At 35.8% G+C, this 24,070-nt stretch overlaps 1 pseudogene; it reads left to right on the forward strand.

Moving 5' to 3' along the window:
* The first annotated feature begins 7,099 nt into the window (after positions 1-7,099).
* The window catches only part of LOC112398120 (serine/threonine-protein kinase MARK2-like), a 58,963-nt pseudogene continuing 41,992 nt past the window's right edge, over positions 7,100-24,070 (forward strand).

The following is a 24,070-nucleotide window of genomic DNA, read 5'->3' on the forward strand; positions in this document are numbered from 1 at the left end:
TAACTTCTCTGTTTCCTCTAAAACATGAATTTAGCATGTCAGTGGTTGTGGGCAGATGAAAAAATGTAAACATGGAGAAGTGGTCAAGCTTCGAGAAATCTCAAAAATAGTTTTTACTGTAGTAAAACCAAAGTGACATCGCAAGGTGCCTATTGTGCTGCCAGTGACCATGGAGAAGGAATCAGGAATGAAATGTCTCTGATCCCCTGTCTACCCAGCCAAGGGTAAAACTGCATCAGCAAAGCTTCTCAGAGCCTCAGGTCCCCCATCCATCAGATGGAGAGCATACTGGTCCTTCTCAGGCACCTCACAGGACAGCTATGGATATTCAGTCAGATAATGCATTCTTTTGCTTATTCAAATAATAATAAAAACAAAACGATAAACAAAAAGTACTATTTCTACTCTCTCAGGCTTTGTGCTGAAAACTAACAGTAAAACAACAAAAAAGACAGGGGCCTTTTCAGTCTGATCCCCTTTAAATCATCAATGATAGATATTTGTAGTGAAACTACAATGAAAAACAAGGAAATATTAAACACACAATTAGGACTAGAGATTAAATTTGGGGATAAGGGAGATATATTCTCGCAGTGAGAGGTTTTCAGGAGCTTTAAAATGTTCCTAATGTTTTGTCCTCTAGCTTAGAGGACAACTGAGTAGTTGAATGTTCACTTTATCATTCTGTATACCATCTAGATTTATATGCAATTTATTTATAGGTAAGAAATCTGAATTTCTTAATTTAGATAATCTCCTTTAAAAAGACATGAGACTTTCATCAAAGAGTGCCTAAGATGCTTGGAAATAAAGGCATAGAAACCAACAATGATAAATATGAAACATATACTTGCGAGTTTGTGTTGATAAAGGAGGTTGGGGCTGGGGTTTTCAGAAGAAATAGAAGAGGAAGTATGCAACAGAAAACACAGAGAAAAGGAGGTTATGAACGAGAATTTCACCATTTGATATGTTTGGGGCAGCTACAATTTGGGAGCATAAAAGCAAGCTGTTGAAGACAAAATGCCTAGGAGAAACATTTGAGGAAACTAAAGAATAGAGAGGGAAATGAATGAGTTCATGAAACTGCTTGATATACTGCTGAATACAAGGTTTTGGACAAGTCACTATGCCTCTGGGATTCAGTTTTCTCACCTGTAGAATCAAAGAGCACACAGAAGGGTAGGAAGATCAGATGATTCTCCCAGCCGTCAAGCTGAGCTTGCTCAGATGCTGTCCTCAGGACTTAGAAGAAGAAAGAAATCCTTAAAGTTCCTGCCACATCTTTTTCAACCAGCTAGACCTGGGTGCTAAGGTCATTGCTTGACAAATAATTAAAAGGGAGGGATGAGAAGAATGTACACCCTGGTACAGCCACTTCCTTGAGCTCTCACACCGTTTAACAGTTTATTTGGGCAACAACGCTTTACTGTCAGAGTTATTGCTGCATAATTCTAAGGAAGATCACACACAGTATGTAATTTTTTAGTAGCTTTAGCATTAATATTTTATTAGATTTATCTGAAGGGTAGCTTAGCATGGCAAAACCCTTATCCAGTAATTAATGACCTGCTGGGTATGGAAGGGATGAGCCATATGGTGAGGTAAAAGGGGTATGGAGGAGGGGAGAGGTTGGGAATTTACTTTCACAGAGGGCCTATTTTCCTACGAAAACACAGACATATAGAGCTTGCAAGCTTTGAAGGAGTGGAGGAACAGGAGAAAACAAAATCATGAATGTGCCATGCAGAAGAGTAGTCGGGGTGATTTGGATGTAAGGAAAGCAAGACAAGACATGAGCAGAAGAGGAGTAAAATGTATGACTGTATGCTGTGCTTTAAGCACTTATGCTGTGTTAAAGATAAGAATGGCGACGGCAGCTGATTCTATTGAAACTTACTATGTAACAATCACGAGGATTAATACTTTTCATATATTATTCATTATACGCTTATAATGATACTTTGACGTAAGTGCTGATATATATCATTATCTTAAAGATGATAAAATATAATTTACCAAGATTAAGTGATTTACAGTCACACAGCTGGTGAATAGGAATGAAAAGCTTTGAACCCAAGTAGCTTTCAAAAGCTCATCCTTATATGTTACCCTGTGTTGTTAGTTTCTTCTCTCTTAACTCACTGGTTTCACTATTGAAGTCTATGATTGGTCAGAGCGGTAGCTGACCACTGAAGCAGTGAGGCTGCTTTCCCTCTGTAAAGTGTGTCACTTACTCATTTTAAATTTTCTTCAACTAGGGAGATGGGAAAATGTGAACTATGCCAGAGAGGCAACATTTAAATTAATTCCAAGCCTAAGCTGTAAGCCAGGTCAAATAATCACCTAGCACGCTATTGTTCACTTCAAATTTGTGCCGAGGAGAGCTATACGGTGAGCTCCACGTGACAACATAACACAAATATTTTACCTGTAATACAGAAACAGCCCCAAATCCCAGCAAAATTAAAGTGTAAAACGGAAGTCCATCCCCTATCCAGAAAATTAAAATCCAAAAAAATTTACAGTTCAAAAATCTCCTCCCCAACTTTTTACTCAGCTCTGTCTCAGTATGTAAGTATAATATCTTGGTGGAACCTAGTGTCCTTCAGTAACTTCAGCCTGAATGTGTTTTTCCCTGCATCTATTATGGCCAGTATAGTACTTCCAAAGATAGAGTAATTTAACCCTAAATTACACATGTATCCCACTTCCAAATTTCCATATATCTGAAGACCACATCAGAACATCAGGGTCACAGGCATACAATTTAGAAATCCAAGTAATTTCTTAGTCTCTAAGTAGTTTACTCCTAGCAAAATAATGTTACTAGCACCTAGTACATGTAATCTAAACATTCCCTGCCATTTTCAGGATGAGTTGGAAAGTGTTCCTTCCTGTTTCATACTTTGGAAGGGTGTGAGGAAGACTGGTGTTAATTCTTCTCGAAATAATTCTTCTCTAATAGTAGAATTCTACAGTGAAGCCATCTGGCTTGTCTTTGTCAGAAGGTTTTGATTACTGCTTAAATCTCTTCACTAGTTATAGATCTGTTGGGAATTTTTATTTCTTCATGATCCAGTCTTGGTCAATTGTATGTTTCTAAGAATGTATCCATTTCTTTCACATTAACCAATTTGTTGGGGGTATAATTGTTCATAGTAGTCTCATAATCTTTTTTTTTTTTTCTGTGACATCAGTTGTAATGTCTCTTTCATTTCTAATTTTGACTATTTGAATATCCTCTCTCTTTTTTTTTTAGTCTAGGTAAAATTTTGTTAATTTTATCTTTTCAAAAAACAAACTCTGATTTTGCTGATTTTTTTCTCTCAGTTTTCTATTATCTATTTCATTAGCTTTGTTTTAATCATTATTATTTTCTTCCTTCTGCTAACTTTGGTTTTACTTTGTTTTTCTTGTTTACTTCTTTGAAGTGTAAAGTTAGGTAATTGATTTGAGATCTTTGTGGTTTTTTAATGTAAGCATTTACTGCTATAAACTACTTTTACTGCTTTTGCTGTAGCTCGTAAGTTTTTTTATGCTGTGTTTTTGTTTTCATTTGTCTTGAGATAATTTTCTAAATTCCCTTGTAAATTCTTCTATGACTCATTGGTTATTTAAGAATGAATTGTTTAATTGCCACACATTTGTGGGGTTTCCTTCTGCTATTAATTTCTAGTTTCATTCCATTATAGCCAGAAAATATACTTTGCTTGATTTCAATCTTCTGAAATTTGTAAAGACTTAATTTGTGGCTCAACATATGATCTATCTTGGAGAATATTCCATATGCATTTGAGAAGAATGTATGCTCTGCTATTGTTGGATGGAGTGTTCTTTATATGTCTGTTAGTTCAAACTGGTCTATAGTGTTTTGCAAGTACTATGTTTGCTTATTGATCTTCAGTCTAGTTGTACTATCCATACCTGAAAGTAGGGCACTAAAGTTCCCTACTATTATTGTGTTGCTGTTTCTCACTTTAGTTATTTTTAATGTTTGCTTTATATATTTGAGTTCTCTAATATTAGTTATATATATTTCATAGATACACCTTCCTGGTGAACTGACCTTTATGGAATTATATGTCCTTCTTTGTCTCCTGTGACAGTTTTTGTCATATTCTATCTTGTCTGATATAAATATAGCCAATCTTGCTCTCTTAATTTCCTGTTTGCCTGAAATGTATTTTTCCATCTTTTTACCTTTAGCCAGTGTGCCCTTAGATCTAAGGCAAGTCTCTTAGACAGCATATAGCTGGATCTTGTTTTTTTTTAATCTATTTAGCCAATCTATGTCTTTTAATTGGTACATTTAATCCATTTACATTTAAGAAAATTAGTGATAGGAAAGGATTTACTATTGCCATTTTATTAATTGTTTTCTTTATATCTTGTTGCTTTTTTGTTCATTCTTTTTCCCTTTCCTGTCTTCTTTTGTCTTTTGTTGATCTTTTATAGTGACATGTTTTGATTCCCATCTCTTTCCCTTTGTGTAAATTCTATAGATATTTTCTCTGTGGTTCCCAAAGCAATTACATAAAATATCTTAAAGTTATAACAATCTATTTTAAGCTGATAGCAACTTAAATTTTGTTCATGTATTGTTTTCTGATTTTATTTACTTGTCTATTTTTGCTCTGTTTTAGTTCATTGAGCATCCTTATGACAGTAATTTTGAACTCCTTTTCTGACAATTCATGTAGTCTCTGTTCTTTTATAGTCAGTTTCTAAAGATGTAATTTGTTTCTTTAAAAGGGCCATGTTTCCCTGTTCCTGTGTGTGTCTTATTATTTTTTGGGTTGGGATTTCAGCACTTGAAGAATCATCTAACTCTTCCAGAATTTGTGGTCTAGTTTCACATAGGGAGGACTTTTTCATTTAGAACAGCGAGAGATTTTGGAGACCTCTCAAGCCTTTCTCAGATATGCATCCTTTGTCAGCACTTGGATTCAGGCAAGACAGAGACTGTTTCATCAGGCAGCACCCCTAAAAGTCAGGATGTTGGTTATATGTTCTACTCCTTTTCTTCCCCAGGGGGAGACTGAGAGTTGGAATTTCCTCCAAATCACCCTCTACCATGCTGGGCTCTGGCAAGAGAAAGTATCAGAAATTATCCTACCTAGTTTCAGTGTGATTAGCTTTGGGCTCACTTGGAGTGCAGGAAACTTATAATTATTCTGCCATCTTGCTGACCTCCCTTCTATTTGAATTAAGATCTTTTTTTTTTTTTTTTAACATGCATTAGGCCTCACTCTTTATGCTGTAAAGATCTATGAATTTTGAAAAACGGATTTTGTCATGTATTCACCACTGCAGTACCACAGAGAAGAGTTTCATGGTTAGTTTCATGGTTAGTTTCTGCTTCTAAAAAGTGTCTTGTGTTAACCTATTCTACCCTCCCCACTCCCTAAACTTGTGGCAATCACTGATCTATTTTACATCTCTGTAGTTTTACCTTCCCCAAAATGTCATATAATCGAATCATATGGTATACAATCTTCTCATTCTGGCTTCTTACATTTAGTGATATGTATTTGAGTCATCTATGTATTTGAGTAGTTTGATGGCTTTTTCTTCTACTTCACTGAATAGTTTTCACAGTATGGATGGATGGATTACACTTTGGTTATCCATTTACCTCTTGAAGGACGCCTTGGCAGCTCCTTTTCTTCCCTGTCCTCTAGTTCTTTCTCTGGATGCAGCATTCTCAGTCTGCTTTTTTGAATCCTCTTCCCTGTTGACCGTGGCTTTTATTTATTTATTTTTCCTTAGGTGAGACAGAAAGGGTGGAGGTGGCTGAAGTGGAACAGAGTTCCCTTACTCAAACTGAAAAAAGATTTCAGAATTGCCCTCTGGTTCAAATTAATTAAACTTCTGTCTAGCGCCCTTCTGGAAACTAAGCCTTTGATAGAAGGAATGGTCTGGGTGGGAATTTATAATGGCTACTCTTCCCATACCATTTCAGGTTCATGTGGGGAGTTTTCTTGGATCCTACCTGTGAGAACCTGGTGATAATCCTGAAGGAAAGCACTTGACAATGTGAGGAGCCCCGTATGACTCTGGTGCCCAGCAGCTTCTTACTCTCATTCTAGTCCTCACTCAGTCTCCACCACTTCAAAAGTACTAATAGCAGTTGTTCCTATTTGTTTATGGCATCAGGTAGGTGAATCTCAGGTACTGTAACTCTCTGGATGTGCTTGACTCTTTAGATTTTGGGGTAATGGTTTGCCCTGTGATGTCTTTTCTCTGACATTTCTTAAAAAATAATTGAGTTTTCTCTTTTCTCTGACAGTTCTTTAAAAAAATAATTGATTTTCACTTTGTCTTGCTATTTCTTATTGTAAGGTTAGGGGTAACAACTTCTACACTTTTTATGGGAGCTGAAATCAGAAATAACTTCTTCATCTTTTAAATTCCTTGTGCTTTTAAATTTTGCCACCACAGTAGCAATGCAAAAAAATAATAATGTTTATTACTTATTTTTCTGCTACAGTGATCTGACTTACTCTGGAAATATATAGTAGCTCTCTAAGGCCCAGACAAGGATAGATAAAAGGGGTTGGGTGGGTGTTGCTCGGGAAATATAGGAAGACATTGGCATAGACCTTTTCTGGCCTAACAAAGAGTTTGTGCTCTCCACGTGGTACATAATCCAAAGTATGGCTCCTTCTATGAGTATAGAATTACTCCTAAATTCTTGGAAGAATCTTCTTTCTCTCACGTACACATACATACACACACACTCAAGGAAGGAAATGTCTAAACTTGATCTCTTCTTGCCTCCTTTTGACAGGTTGCCCTGATCCTAGCCGTGGCCCGTGTCTACTGACATAAATTTTATTCTAAAATCACTTTTTAACTTTTTTTCAGTCATGACATTTAACTCATTTTGGAATTATAAATAAGATTAAATCAAGACATGGTATTTTTCTAGGACAAAGATATAAGGAAATAAATGTTAGCTCATTGTCCTTAGACCAATCTCAGTATCATTACCTTTCAGATTGGAGAACATCAAGGGAATGGGTTGATTGAATGCACTCTTGGGAACAGCTGGAGCCTAGATATTATTTAATAGCCAAGTCCAGGCATGCCCAAGATGACGCCTCCATCGCCAGCCTTCACAGTAAACCCCTCAGAAATGGCCTGGGCTCATTGCCAGAGTCTCCAGTAACAATTAAGTTTTAGGACTGTCTAACAGCTTCAAGAGGATAATATAGAGGATGTTTCTCAGGCTTAGTTAAACCCTCATTTCTTAAAGGTGGTTCTATGAAGGACAATAATAAATTGCCATAGTGATTTGGGGGAGAAATGGGAAGCATGCTGCATGTTCAAAGTCAAAGTGTCTTTGCCATCAAGCTCCATATTCTATGCTTCTCTTGGCATCTTTCTGTCAATCATCATCCCACAAAGACATTTCTGCAGTGGGTTAAATTAATTAAGAAATAATGATCCTGGCAGTGCAGTGGATGGGGAAGGGAGGTGGAAAATGTGGCCTGGGATCTAGAAGACTTATTCTGTTCTAACCAGTCTACCACTGGTTCTTATGAGCTCTCTCCTTAATAATCCTCAACATTTATCAATTTTCACCCTAAAAAAATTATATATCGTTATTTATCTCCTTCTGAGCTCTGCTACCATTTTGTCTCTCTCCTAATCTTCTCCAGATAGTTTATTGCTCAAAGTAGAAGGCTATAAGCATCTATTCCTTTGCTTTATCCTTTCTCGTTGTATAAAAATAAACACAGTTTCTTTGTAAGTGCTCAAGGCATTATGACTTGACCAGTTTTCTCCCAATGACTTTCTGTATGATAACGTACACCTGTGTTGGTCTCTGAGCCTCAGGGTTATGTGTTTTTTATGAAGGAAATTGCTTGACATTTTCCTAAACTTCGGGGTCATCTCCTCACTAAAGCATTTTCCCTGTTTCATACCAGGAGGAACATGCCAGTGGGTAGTGTGAGTGCCATGATTGATATGCTTAACCATGAGGAGCTGCCCCTGTGGTTGGTGTGGGTGAGTATGAGTCTGGAAGACTTGTTACTCTCTAGAAGGGGGCTGAGGGTAGGTGATTTTACTGATAAGAGGATTGAACTAGAGCCTGTGGGCAAACCTGTGATAGGGCGTTATCTTAGTCTGTTCAGGCTGCTATAACAAAAATACCATAGACTGGGTGAGATGTATTTCCAATAGGTCTGGAAGCTTGGGAAGTCCAAGATCAAGGCAGATTCAGTGTCTGGTGAGGTCTCACTACCTGGTTCATAGATTGCCATCTTCTCTTTGTATCCTTATGTGGAGGAAGGGGCAGGGCATCTCTCTGGGGTCTCTTTTAAAAGGGTACATTTCCCATTTATGAGGGTGGAGCCTGCAGGACCAACTCAACTTCGGAAGGACCTATCGTCAGATATTATCACAGTGGGAGTTAGGGTTCAACATGTAAATTTTGGGGAGATACAAACATTCAGTCCATAATAGGCATTAAGTGTGAGAGTAGACAGAATTGGACTGAGAGGTGTGGACAGAGCCAAAATGTCAGGAATCCACTAAAACATTGACCCAGGCTTTCTAGATACCTGCCTTACCACCATAAAGCTGATGATTTTTTCAGCAGTTTAAATGGTGGTAAGAATAGATGATTACTATATTGGAATATTAATGTGGTATCCCAATAGGCTACACTTAAAAAAAATTCTAAGTGTCAGCAGAGAGGGCACTACTGCAGATTACTGGAGTATAATGGTATTTGGGCACTCTGCAGACATTTTATTCGTTGAGTGGATTGTAAAATTCTGAAAGTTATTCAGGAAGCAGTATTCTTTCCCCACAAAATGGAATGATTCATTTCTTATCAACCACAGGATCTAGGAAAAATATGTACAAGGCAATTCACTTAGCTCTAAGCAATGAACATATGTGTGCAGGTGCATACATATAGAAGTGGTAAAAAATATAGGTTTACTTTTCTGAATCATTTTCCCAGTTCCTGTAGATAAATGAACTTGGCACATACAATTAGTCAAAATATCTTTGGCAACATGTTTTATTAAACGCTCACAAAAATCACAAGATGTGTCAGAATTAAAGCTCAAAATGATAATGTCACAAAGTCAGTAACTCACAGAGTGGGTATTTCATTATTGATCAAAGTGTGGTTTAATCAAAATTACTCATTTTATAGACTGAGAGTAACACAGAAACCAAATCTTGCCACAGCAACAGGGGCTGAATAGACAGTAAGGAGACTACATCCAAGTCATGATGCTGAAAAAATACACTAAGGCTGGGGATATCAAGCCTGTTGCACAAGGAGGGGTGGTATTATCAGATCACAGTTCATGAAGGCAATCATCATTAAGGTACCCACGATGAATAAATGGGTTTTGCAACAGATGGGAGGATTATATTGATGGGAAACCCAGGGCAAGTGTGATATACAAATCCAAGAAATTATAATCAAGGACAGAGCTACAGGTTCTTAATGTGGGATAGGAATGTATAAAACTGATCCAGTCGAATGAAATTACTGTAGTATTAGAAAGGTTTATAAAAATTATATTACAGAACAGAAAACAAAGCTGAAGTCTAAATACTTAAAATAAAGGACCTAGTTCTAGTTTGGGCTGGAGTGGTATGCTAGTCCTGAGAAGGTAGGTTAAGCTCTAGTAATAAAGAATATCCCAAATCTCATTGGCTTAGAAATACTTATTTCTTGTTCATAACATACTTCATTGAAAGTTGGCTGGGACCCCTGATCTGTGTTATCATCATTGCCTTCTTTTGGGGACCTAGGCTAACAGAGCAGTCATTTTCTAAAACATTTTTAATAATAAGGAAGATGGAAAAAACTACATGGTATAAGCATTAAAATCTCTGCCAAGAAGTGAAATATATCATTTCTTTTTAAATTTCATTAGTCAAAGCACCCTGAGTTAAACAGAGTGGGAGAAGTATAATTATCATACAGGAAGTAGAATAGGAGAAATGTGAAAAATGATAGAGTCTGTTACAACTGGTTATTATGTAAGTTGATTACAAGCCATACACTGTGGGAACTAGTCAAAACTGGACTCTCCATGTATTTTTTTGACGAAGATAAGCTTCTAGAAAATGGGAAAGATGAACTTCTGTTGTAAGTCAGGTATCCTCTCCAGATTTGTGTGTTGGTACAAGTTGATGTGTACCTGTTTGGGGGGATGATGTTTGTGTGTGTGTGTGTGTGTGTGTGTGTGTGTGTGTGTGTGAATGGAGGATAAAAATGGGATAAAAAGGGATATAAAAGGTTATATAGATCAAGTGGATAAGACAAAAGCATAAAATGGGGCTAAATGATAAAACAGCATGTATTTTTTTGACGAAGATAAGCTTCAACCTAGAAAATGGGAAAGATGAACTTCTGTTGTAAGTCAGGTATCCTCTCCAGATTTGTGTGTTGGTACAAGTTGATGTGTACCTGTTTGGGGGGATGATGTTTGTGTGTGTGTGTGTGTGTGTGTGTGTGTGTGTGTGTGAATGGAGGATAAAAATGGGATAAAAAGGGATATAAAAGGTTATATAGATCAAGTGGATAAGACAAAAGCATAAAATGGGGCTAAATGATAAAACCAAGGAAGAAGAATTCCAACTTGACTATCTGGGGCTTAGAATCTGTTCTCCTAAGAAAAAGAAAGGGAGAAGGAAATTGGAACAATAGGGAGGGTCTTCTATCTGAGAAAGATGTTACACCAAATCTTTAATTTCTGCAACAGCCCTCCAAGATCAATGTATATATTTAATATGGACACAGCCCATTCTGTAGATGGAGAAACTTGAATCTCACTGAAGACTACAAAGTTGTAGGTCAAGGATTTTAAGCTCGCCACAAGTTATTTTTTTCCAGCCCATTAATATGATGACTCCTTATTTCAACCACCTATGCAGCTCACAAACATTTCCCACACAGTGTGGGATGAATATAAAGTTATAGCAACAAAGAATACTGTTCCAATAGGAATCTCTGCCTTGAAAGAACTAAAAACTAAAATTCCTAAACCACTCTGTTAACCAGACATTAAATTTTAGATGAGGTCTTAAGGCTCAGATTGTAACATGCTGCTTTTGTCAAGCTTTTACTTTTGCCGTGGGAAGACTCCCAGGCTTAGGAAAGGGGCTTGTTGAAAGAACACTTTTACGTAGAGGCTATTTCTCCTTGACTGGTCAGCATCGTGTGGGATTTTTCTTCCTTTGGAAGAGATATTTAAAGGTGCCTATTACTTGACCTCTACCAGGTAGGCTGCCTTGCAGCTGGCCGTCCTGTGTAAATTTATCCAGACACCTGAGCTCAGCTTTCATCTAAGCACACAGATGAGAGTTGCAGCAGGCTCCCCATCCTTGCTCATTTGGTATTCCAGAGGAGAAGCTCAAGTCCTGTACCTTGTTAAAGGAAGAAACCAACTGCTAAAAGACCTTGGATGTGAATCATGGCATTCTCCCTCAGCTTATTAAAGCCATGTCTATTCCTGTTTGGCCTCTGATACTGTTTTGGTGCTGTCAGGGAGATTTTTGAGTGGTGAATGAACAGTCAAATATTTTGCAGTTTATTAGCTCCGTGTAGACATGGCCATTTGTCAAGAGAGCCAGCCAACAGCCATCTCAGATAATGCTCTCTCTTAAAAGATTAAGCAGAATTAGTGATATGGACAATTCTGGCAATGGAAGAAAAAAATATTTTGTTTTCCGGTAGACTTTACCTGAAACACCACAACACCAATGATTCTACAGGCACAATGCACTAAGTATATACAAAGTTTAAATTTTTTAATTAAATGCTGAATAGAGATGCATTATCTGTTGTTTAAAGCGTTCATGAAGCTGAGCAAATAAAGGCCATTACATTGGATAGTGAACAAACTATCAGAAACAAAAAAAGTTTTAAAGAGCTCTTTAAGTGTTCAGAACTACTGACACATATTCTTGTCAAGTAAAATATACATTCCAACACTTAAGTTAATTCATACTTCACTAACATTAACATGCCATCCATTAGAGTCAATAATTTATTATTTGGATACTTCCCATGCAATAATTTTAGTTAACTTAGTACTATAGTTGGAAATATATTACACATACTGTCTTATTTTTATATTCATAGTTAAACCATACTGTATCACAGGTTCTTAAAAAACAGATTCTAAAAAGAAGTCTGGGGCTTCACTGGTGGCACAGTGGTTGAGAGTCCACCTACCAATACAGGGCACACGGGTTCGTGCCCCGGTCCGGGAAGATCCCACATGCTGCGGAGTGGCTGGACCCGTGAGCCATGGCCGCTGAGCCTGCGCGTCCGGAGCCTGTGCTCCGCAACGGGAGAGGCCACAACAGTGAGAGGCCCACGTACTGCAAAAAAAAAAAAGAAAAAAAGAACTCTGCTGACAGATGATAAACTTACCAATATGAAAATAAGATTAACACAGGTCATTCCATTTGAAGATTCAGAAAACTACTTTTCAAATTTCGTTTGAATGACAGTGTTCATTATGTTGCTCTGCACAGTTACTTCTGCTTGGAAAAAAATCTTTCTTTAGAATTAATGATTCTACAGGCACAATGCACTAAGTATATACAAAGTTTAAATATTTTTATTAACAAATGCTGAAGAGAGATGCATTATCTGTTGGTTTAAGCGTTCATGAAGCTGCGCAAGTAAAGGCATTACACTGGATAGTGAACAAACAACACTTTTTCTAGTTTTCTAAGATTGGCAAAGAAAAGAAGCATATGCCATGCATCTCATATCTTTGAATTATTAATTTCAATTAATTTGTCAGAGAGCTGGAATAAATCATAGGAAAGTTATCTTTATTTCTGTAATTTTAGACTTTTTTCACTGAATGTTCATTGCTATTAAATATCTTTTAAAATATTGTGTAAATACAACATTTTTATGAAGAGAAATACATATTAATGTTTATATATGTGAACATTGAAAATCCTAACAAGCATAAAGTGAAATATAAAATAATGTATTTATGTGTAATGAAATCGCAGCTATTTTTGTGGGTATATTTTCTTTTTTATATGTTCATTTTTCTACAGTGTATAGTATTTTTGGTTTTTTCTCCTCAAGCTTTATTGAAATACAATTTATGTACAGTAGAATTCACTAACTTTAATCATATGGTTAGATAAATTTGGTTAATTTATTTATACTTTTTTTTTTTTTTTTTTTTGGTACGTGGGCCTCTCACTGTTGTGGCCTCTCCCGTTGTGGAGCACAGGCTCTGGACGCGCAGGCTCAGCGGCCATGGCTCACGGGCCTAGTCGCTCCGCGGCATGTGGGATCTTCCCGGACCGGGGCACGAACCCGTGTCCCCTGCATCGGCAGGTGGACTCTCAACCACTGCGCCACCAGAGAAGCCCTATACTTATTTTTTATTTAATGTTTTATTCTTATTCTAATTTCTTAAGGTAACACCTCAGGTCACTAAATTTAACTTTTTGTAATATACACATTTCAAACTAAAACTTTCCCTATATATACTGCTTTAGCAGCACTCCAGAAATTTGGACATGGTATATATTCATTATTGTTCATTTTAAAACATTTTAGTTACTCTTATTACTTCTTTTTTAACTTGTGGATCATTCAGAAGAATGTTGTTTAATATCTACTTATTCAAAGGTTTTGGTTATGGCAATTGGTTATTTCAAATTAATTCCACTATATTCAGAGAATATGCTTTTTAAAATGTATTTTTATTCATCTTATATATCAGTATATAGATTATCATTGTAAAATTACCATATGCCTTGAATGTGTATTCAGATGTAGTTGGGTGTAGTGTTCTTTAAATATCAGTTATATTAGTGAGTTTGATAGGGATGTTCTGATCTTCATTTTTTTTTTTTTGCTTTAGTTTTTATGTCTCATTTTATCAATTGCTGAGATGATGTTAAAAGATTCATAATACTATGGGGTTGTCTAATTTTTTAATTAATTTTGTCAGTTTTGCTTCATATAGTTTGAAACTCTGTCATTAGGAACATTCACATGGTTTATCCATTAATTTCTAACATAATTAATGATTTGGTTGAGTCATCTATCATTTTATTTCTTATTTTCTCCTATAATTTTATTTTTGCTTTCTGATTTTTTTAAAATTATTTGAATATATGTTGATATTCAATTTTAATTTTCCCATTGGCTCTTTATTTGTCTTTTGTGTTATATTTTTGTAGTTACTGTAGGGATTACAACATACATCCTTAATTTTTCACAATTCATTACAGTTAATATTGATTTACTTTACATAAAATAATAAAAATTCCAGCTTTATACATATAGTTGTTTTACATGTTTCATCTATATCACATATATGATAAAGTCCATAAGACAATATAATAATTTTTGTTTTAATTATTTGAATTATATGAAAATTAAGAATAAAAATAATGTTATTTTGCATTTATTCAAATATTTTCCATTTCCAGTGCTTTTTATTCCTCTCTGAGAATCCAAATTTCTATTAAGTATCATTTGCCTTCAATCTGAAGAAATTCTTTAAATAGTTTACAATGTATATCTCCTGGCAGTAAATTTTCTTTAAACTGAAAATGTCTCCATATCAACTTCATTCTGTAAGGATATTTATACTGTACATAGACTGCCAGATTAACCCTTTTTGGGAACACTTTAAAGGTGTTATTTCATTCTCTCTTCTTTCCTCCATAGTTTCTGAGAAATCAGCTCTTAATAAATCATTGTTCTCTCTCATGTAATGTATTGTTTCTCTAGGTGAGTTTTATATTTAGCTTTCAAAATATGACTACATTGTGGCTTATGTCTTGGTGTGGCTTCTGTGTGTTTTTTTCTAATTGGCTAGTTTCTGTCTTTTATCAAATTTGGGAATTTTTCAGCCATTATTTTCCAAATATTTTTACACACTATTTTTTCTCTACCTTCTTTCTGGAACTCCAGTTGCTCATATTTTCAACAATTTGATATCATCTAAAAGGTACTTAAGGTTCTGTTCCCCTTCAAAATCTTTTTTTCTTAGAGCTATTGACATTAAATATTTTCTATTGACCTATCAAGTTTCCTTATTCTTGCCTATGCCACTTACATTTCGCTGTTATTGTAGATACTGCCTTGATCAGTTCTAGAATACCAATTTATTTCTTTTAAAAATAATTTCTATTTCTCTGATGACATTCCCTATCTCTTTATTCATTGAATGTGTGTTTTGTTTCTCTTCATTGAGGATAGTTGGAATAGTGACTTTAAAAGTCTTGGCTGCTAGTTCCAACATTTTGGTTATCTCAGGGTCAATCTCAGTTGATTTTCTTTGATCTTGAAAATATGTTTCAATTTCCTAGGTCTTTGTATATTGGGCTATTTTCTTATTGTATCCTGAGCTTGGAGAACTTGAATTTTGTGATTTTTGTCCTATGAGAATGGCAAATTTTGTTTATTGGTCAACAGATCTGATTTTAATTCAGAATTTTTGTTTTTATCCAAGTTGCTTTGAGTTGCCTGCATGTTTGTGGTTCAAAGATATATGTAGATAGAATTAGGACATCCTTTGTCTCTTTGCCTTCCGGATTTCTCCTACTTCTTAGAGGTCGTGAATAGCCAGGGCCAGAAGACTGTGGTTTTTCCAGTGACATCCTTGTTGCTTCCTATACCATGCTGAATGCTTTGGCTCAAATCTAAAAGCCACGACATGAAATCAATTCGTTTAATACCTCTCCTCCGAGTGTGTACACCCCGCAAGATTCTGTCTACTTCTGTTCCCTCTTCAGTGCCTTCAGGTACCTGCTGTTTGTATTATGTTCAGATTTTATAATGATTTGCTGTGTGTGAGTCAGTCTGGTGAGATCTTAGTACTTCCACACTATAGGAACCAGAATTACATTTTAATTTTTAAAAATGCTTTTTTAACGTTTGATTTTCAGCACTGCCACAAAGAAACCCACGTTCAGTATGAACTGTGTAACATTATCAGAAACCTGACATCATCATCATTTGGATTTTTTTCCCCTATATCCATTTAATATAATAGTAATAATATACCAGTATTATATTTGTGTATTTTTATTTTAGTCACATCTACTAATTATGCTCTTTATGTTAGCTGATACTTTATTGTATTTTGATCATTTCTTTAATAATTCTGATGGTTCCTCCCAAAGGATCCCATATAATTTATAGATTGGATTGTTGTTCTAAATTCTTAACATTTTTTCTCTTCCCGCAAATTTTTGTCCTGTTCCTTTACTTTATGGAAAAATACCTCAAGAATGTCTTGCATGTCACTTATTCAAGTTTCAAATATGCTATTTATATAATTTACTACCCTCAATATAAATTTTACTTCTTTTAAAATTTCCTTGTCATTCTTATTTTTTTTCATTTTATTTTTTAAAATTCCCAACCTTTTTTAATATGGTGTTTTAAAATATTATTACAGAATATCAAAACATTTTCTAAAATTACTTGGAGTTACTAAAGTAGAAAATTGGAGTGATATTAACTGAATCTTGAGGATAAGCTAAATATATTTTATGATACCATATTTTTATTTCATATTATTTTATATACAAACAGATATGTATGTAATATATACACTTGTGTGCATATATATGTATGTGTGTTGATATATGTGTGTTTGTGTGTTAATGTACATATGTATACATGTATGCATATATATGTATGTGTATATATGTATGAACACTGATTAAATGATGAGTATCAATCAGACTTAGTATTTATCAAGGCCTATGTTGTAATGTGGCGTATGGTTTGATCATAGTGGACAAAATCCTTCTCATAGATGCAATTGAGAAGTAGGTTAATGAACAAAGTTCCTGGCGAATTCCCAGTTCCTAGAGAACTGTCATTTGTTTCATCTTTGTTTGACAGAAGTGGGATATTTTCCTTCTTCACTGAGTGGTTTTCTAATATTTTGAACAGATGAACTGCATGAAAACTGTAATCCCAAAATAAATTAGTCCTTAGTCTCTGTCTAATGCCTAATCAGTTCATGGATTGTGAGGTTTGTACATTTAAGGCTACATGTTTTCCTATTGCCAGGCTTGAGAATCCACAACCCTTTCATATTTCAGTCTTGGAGGACTCATTTTAAGAGAAGTAGAGATTTCCTTAAAAGCTCTCAGAGACCCTGGAGAACAGAATCGGCCCAAGACTAACAAGGAAATTAAATCCTGTGATTCCCAGGATTTGCTACTTAGGCTGGGCTATGGGCTATATTCTTTGCAGCCAAACTGGTTTTGACCGGGTGACATCTTTATAGTTAGAAAATCTGATGAATGGTTACATTTAATGTAGATGAGACACATATACTAACCACGTTCCAAATATCCAGACTTGTGAGCTATAATGGGGAATGGAAAGTTTTTACTCCAACCAGAAAAAAAAAATACCGTGATACACTCTAGAATTAGAAAATTACTAAGATTTATATTGCCACTTATAAGGAATTTATTTTCTATTCTTAACAGAAATATTATCATGTATTTGCTGACTTAGAAAAAATACTAAACAAAAGGGAATATCCATGTAATGGCTTTCATATACTCCTTGAAAAATATATAAGCTATAAAGTCAAAGTTATTTCTGTGATAAGAACACAAGGAGCAAATTTGGTTTTCTTCTTTTTGAAATTATTTATTTGTTTTAGATAAAATCTGATTTTCTCTAAAAGGAAAACTTACAGGAAGAGAAAAAAAAGTTAAGAATTTAGAACAACCATCCAATCTATAAATTGTATGGGATCCTTATTATTTAAGAAATACATCTCCGAAGGCTATAGCTGTCATAGATAGTGATTCCTCTAATGGGTCTGGGCAAAGTAAATTAAAAACCTTCTGGGAAGTATTCAGCATTCTAGAAGCCATGAAGAACATTCATTACTCATGAGAAGTACTCAAAATATCAATATTAACAGGAGTTTGGAAGAAGTTGATTCCAACCCCCATGGATAGCTGAGAGGTTCAAGATTTCAGTGAAAAAAGTAACTGCAGATATAGTAGAAATAGCAAGGGAAATAAATTTAGAAGTGGAGCCTGAAGCTGTGACTGAATTGCTGCAATCTTGTGATAAAACTTTAACGGATGAGGAGTTGCTTCTTACAGATGAGCAGAGAAAATGTTTTCTTTAGATGGAATCTACTCCTGGTGAAGATGCTGTGTGGATTGTTAAAATGACAACAAATGATTTAGAATATTACATAAATTAAGTTGGTAAAGCGGTGGAAGGGTTTGAGATCATTGACTTCAATTTTGAAAGAAGTTCCACTTTGGATAAAATGCTATCAAACAGCATTGCATGATACAGAGAAATCATTCTTAAAAGGAAGAGTCAATCGATGTGGCAGACTTCATTGTTGTCTCATTTTAAGAAATTGCCCCAGCCATGCCAACCTTAAGCCTCCACCATGGCTATCATTCACCAGCCATCGACATCTGAGGCAAGATCCTCTAAGAGCAAAAAGATTATGCCTTGTTGAAGGCTCAGATGATGGTTAGCATTTTTTAGAAATAAAGTATTTTTTAAATTAAGGTATGTACAGTTTTTAGACATAATGCTATTGCACACTTAAAAGACTACAGTGTAGTGTAAACATAGCTTTTATAAGCACTGGGAAACCACAAGATTTGTGTGACTCACTTTATTGCAGTATTTGCTTTATTGCAGTGGTCTGGAACAGAACCCTCAATATCCCTGAGGTATGCCATAGTTTGGGGGTTTATACTTAGGTCTGTGATTAAGTTTGAATTTTAATTGTATAAGATAAGGGAGATATGATGAGGTTTATTGATTTTTTTTCTTATGTACATTAAGTTGTCCCAGCACCATTTGTTGAAAAGACTATACTTTTTCCATTGTATTGACTTTGCTACCTTGTCAAAAGTTAATTTGCCATATTTGTGAGATTTTGGGGGGGACTTTTCTTCTGTTTCATTATCTTTTCTCCAATACAACCCAGTCTTGATTACTGCTGCTTATATTTTCTTGAAATCAGGTAGTATGAGTCCCATCCTTAGCCCAAGCAGTATAAAGGAATACTGGGATAAGTGCTTAAGTATTCTTTTAGGCTGCTGGGGAGGAACTATGTTCTTCAATGTTAACAGATGGTATTGAGGATTAGACGAAAGTTTCAGGTTGTAATAACTGCACACTTACTTATTCAGCTCAATTCTCTGTTCATATGACCTTGGACAGCCTCACTGGAGTGGCTTTTCTTGAAATTAGAGATGGATAGATGTTTTTAACACTTGAGGAGCCAGATCTTTTATACATATATCAAGAATAGTCATAATTATAATAATAATATTTTGCATTGTTTGTTGTGGAGCTATATAGTTTACAGAGTTCTTTCATTTGTATTATCACATCCAATTAAAATTAAAAAGCCTGCAGGATAGTACTATTTTCCCTATTTTAGAATAAGAAAGCTAATACTGAATTATTTATCAAAGATACATGTAGAAAATAACACCTTTATCATTTTGATGTCCATGGATTAAGAAAAAAATAAGGCATTAGCCAATTCAGTAGGAAATGACTTATGAGCAACACTTAGTATCATCAAAATGGATGCTTGCCTAAGGGTTAACTGAAAGAGGTACCTGTGACCAATCCAAAACTCTAGGTTGATACAAACAACAAGTGGGTGGAAGTGGGTAGCGCTGTATATGGCAACATAATTAGAGCTAATGAGATAAAATTCAGGGAATTATGGAGGAGGTCAAAGTTAACTGAATTGTGAAGTTAGTAGCAATTAACAATAGAGCTACCTTTTCTGCTGAGTTTTAGGAAAAACATCTTTTATGAGTGAGAATAATTAGTTTATGGGGTTAATTTCCAGTAGTTGCTTGAGAGAGTATTCCAGAAAAATGCTGTTTCTGAAGAAATGTAGCCAGCAGGGAGACACACCTGCATATGTGCGCACGCACACATAGCCTACTTTAGGTGAGTTTTAAAAACTGTTTTTAAATACATGCTATGTCCTGGAAACTGTCCATTAAGCTGAAAGATAATGATTTGTTTTTCCTTTCAATTTAGTCCTTTAAAATTTGGTAATGATAGTAAAACTTTATACTATATACACAATTAACATTTTCCTTCTCTGTGTATTTTTGTTAAATGTCACAGTGATAAATTAAAATATTTTCTTAAAATAGTCTATAAACCATTGAAAAAGTAGCAATAAAAACTATGCCAACTTTACAAGCTGGCTCTTCAGTTTTTCCCTAATTAAAAAATTGAACGTAAATTTTGAATTTCAAAGTCAGTTCATTTCCAACATTGACTCAATTTTATATAAATTTTAAATTACAAGTGATCACATTTTGGACAATTATGAAAAATTCTCTAGGAATAATATGAGAAAAACACAACCTACTTCTGATCCATTTGAACATTAAATAGTGTTTTTATAAAGTCTGCTGGGCAAAGCCTCTACTGGGCAAATCCTGTGTTATTTGCACACAGGAATTCATAGGGTCTATGAGAATACTAGAGTAGCTTTTTCAAGCTGTATTTGTTTCTCATGCACAGTATCAAGTCTTGCAATAGGAATAAATGTGGAAAAACTCAAGTGTAGTAAAAATATTGTTTATATATAGATAAATATATATAATTTCTTTCTTTGTGTTTTCATGTACAATCTCTTGCTAACACGGGGGAAACAAGACTGAGGATGTTGATGATTTAATGAACATCCTTCCTCCTGTTAGAAATATAGTTCAGAATCTCCCTAAATATAAGGTCGGTAGTTTATGTCCAGATGTGTATTATCACACACTTCTCCGTACACTAATTGTTCAAGATTAGAGCGCGTGGCTGGGATATGCCCCATCAGGGCTGCCAAAGGGGACACTATACGTTTGACAGGTACAGAGGTAAGAGCGGGCTCAAAGGAACATTACCATTTACTAGTCTGACAATGATTTATGCTGAAAGTGGGGTGTGGTTAAACAATAGTTGAAGAGCCCGGAAAATGAAGGCAGTAGATTAGGAGTTGGGAGTTTGGTATTCTTGCTGGGGGGTACTCTGGTCCAAGAAACCTCGGGAGCGTGAGCAGCACGGGGAACCTGGAGAGCTGAGATCAAATGGGATCTGGATGGTTAGGTGCTAACTCTACTGACCCTTCTTACACTCTGAACAGTCATTTTACGTGAGCCCCAAGGACATCAGCTCTGTTGCTATTGCCTGTACATCCAGACAAATAGGAGTGATGGACTGTGAGTGAAACATCAAATTACTGCCTCTCTCTGGTCCTTGGCTTTGTATCAATACACTAGTGTCAGTAAAACCCACTCAGCCTCCCTCAGCAAGGACCTGCTAGTGTGAGACAAGAACCCACATTTTGTATGGCAGGCTCATTGGATGAGAGGAGCAGTTATTTAAATAACTGAAAGGACAATACTGAATTACATTTTTCCCGTGGATCGTGAGATTTGTTTTATTTGCTACCTTTCAAATGGATTAACATAAAACTCCCCAGGTTTAAAAAATAAAGAAAAAATAAATAAATACCCAGATAGGGTATTTTTATGTTTACGTTTTTATTTTTATGCTTGTAAGTATTTCAGTGAAAACTTAGTGCAAGTCTGAACCCATCTTTTGGACATTTTCTATGTATTTTCTTCATTGCAATGAAGAAATGCTAATGTATTCTCTTCATTGCAGGTCCACCTAATCATCTCGTGAAAGCGGTTTCTCTATGGAAAGCTTTGTTTTGCTTCCTAAAACACATGCTTATCCCCTAGGGGATGCGTTATAGTCATTGTGGATGCGCTATTTAGTATGTGGATTTCTCTGTTTCTGTCTTACAAAAAACTTGTCTGTGTGCCCTTTCATACTGACTGTGTGTAGGATTAGGCGTCTTTATGTCCTTGTGCAGTAGTCTGAAGAATTGTTTTTCCCCCCAGCATAAACAAAAAATACCCTATCCAGAAGAATAAACACAATTGAAGCAAATGGAAGATTCATTTAGGCCTATAGAACATAAAAAAATTGGAAAATGATAGGAGGCATGTTGATATTTTTCCCTTCTATGGCTGGGGCAAAAATGCACAACATTTCCCTTCGTGAACACCATTATGAACAGTATTTAAATGATCATGAATCCCAATGGAGAGGGAAATTTGTAAGTGTCCCTGTCACAGCTCATGTTAGGGATTATGTAACATTATATTCTATGTGTTAGGTTTTTGTTTTCGTTTTTGCCTGTTCACGTTCCTTTGTCTTAATAACAGTCCCCTGCTTTTTTCCTTGGGATGTGGGAGCCAGGTGATGGAGGAGGCAGATGCCATTATCCAGGTTCATGGATTGCTGGACCAGCATGTCAGCCATAGGGTTTCCTCATTTTCTGTCTGTCTGGGTCAGGGACTGAAGGACCTCATCCTGCTTGAGCCTGCAGGGACTCCTTTGTGGAGGTTGAGAGATCTGTTGAAAAGCTCTCAGTGGTGGCTCTTGTTTGTTACCAGAAGCCAAATCAGAGAGCAGCCACTGCCACCAGTACAACAAAGAGAAAGCCCTTGTGATTCCCTCTGACAGTTGCTTAGTGATTGCCCCAAGCTGTTGGACTATGACTCAGCTGCTTTTCCAAAGTGTGACTGCACAGTCTTCTGATTTGGGGTAACTAGGGAGAGAGGCAGGTTCCTTTGTCAAGTGCAGGCACAATAAAGTTTCCACACACCAAGTATCCACACCTTATAGGTGAAAATTTCTGTTGTGATTGACAATGTATGTACAGGCATGTGGTTAGCCTAATATGATGAGTTCAACTCAGGAATACCAAGCACCTGGGGGATTGGGTGGGTATGTATTCAGAGACAACAAGTGAAGATAGCAATGCTGAGTCAGTAAATTGTGTTTATTTACTGCTTTCAGAGAAGCTTCTCAGTCATCTGCTCTGCAAATCAGCTGAGAAGTAGAAGTGGTTCAAGATCAGAAATGGAAAATTAGCCAATAGCAAAACAGGCCACTTGGACTTTGAAACAAATAGACACAGGAATCACCTTTAGGGTAGAGGAGGAAACTGTTAAAGGAAATCACAAATTACTCAATCTGAAGAGCCAAAAATTGACTTTATCCCAACTTCTAGCTGCAGGGATTGAGAAACTCAGTGCAAAAAAAATGTGGATATCCCTTAAATAGAATGATGTGCTGGGTTATTTGGGATTGGGAGAGGGTGAAATTTGTCACTATAGTTAAAAGGGGTTCTGGTTATACTCTAGTCAAAAAAGCTGATTGGGTAAACTTGACAGTCTGTCCAAAGGGATCTGTGGATGGTGGGGATTCTGTTTGTGATTTTGAAGTTTCCAGTTTACAAGTGGGTTACATCCTGCAGAACAGAGTGTAATTTACAGGTTTTTCCCAGATGCGGATCATGTGACTTAAAAAAATTTTTTTTTTTAATTATCAGAGCTAACTAAATATCATTAGCCTGAAGAGTTGATGCTGCCACAAGTTCACACACGTTTTAGTTAACCTGGACCAAATCTGGTTTATAATAATAGGTGAAGAAGATGATTTTTATCTTAAATAAACCTGAAGTTGAATCTAGCCTATCAAAACTGGCTAGTAAATACATTTCATTCAACTGTATAAGGTCACAGATAAAGTGGAAAGGGCTCTTGCAGGATTTTGAAGGGTCTAGTACTTTATAGAAGAAAGTGTGGGTGATCAGAAAGGTTTAGGTGTATTTTGCTGATCTTTTCATTTGGGTTGTTACGATGACTGATTTGTTTTTGGCATTTAATGGAAAGCATTTAGAGATGCAAGTACCCAATGACTTTGGATCAGCCCTACACAATTAATTTTCCCACCTCAAATGCCCATAGTGCCCCCACTGAGAAATACCGGCAGACTTAAGAAAACCCCAAGGGCCAAAAAAGTGTCTGAAATACCTCATCTGATCAGATCATAATAACAGAGTGTGGCCCAAAGACCAGGACAAGAAATCATTGGCCCCAGAAAATAAAATATCATCTTTATCTAGGGCTTCAGGGGCCCAGACTTAAGGAAAAGAAAGGAACATCTAGTGAACATACATTGGGTGAATTT

This window comes from Neophocaena asiaeorientalis, unplaced genomic scaffold (genome assembly GCF_003031525.2).
Source record: "Neophocaena asiaeorientalis asiaeorientalis breed wild unplaced genomic scaffold, Neophocaena_asiaeorientalis_V1.1 scaffold598, whole genome shotgun sequence".
Lineage (NCBI taxonomy): Eukaryota > Metazoa > Chordata > Mammalia > Artiodactyla > Phocoenidae > Neophocaena > Neophocaena asiaeorientalis.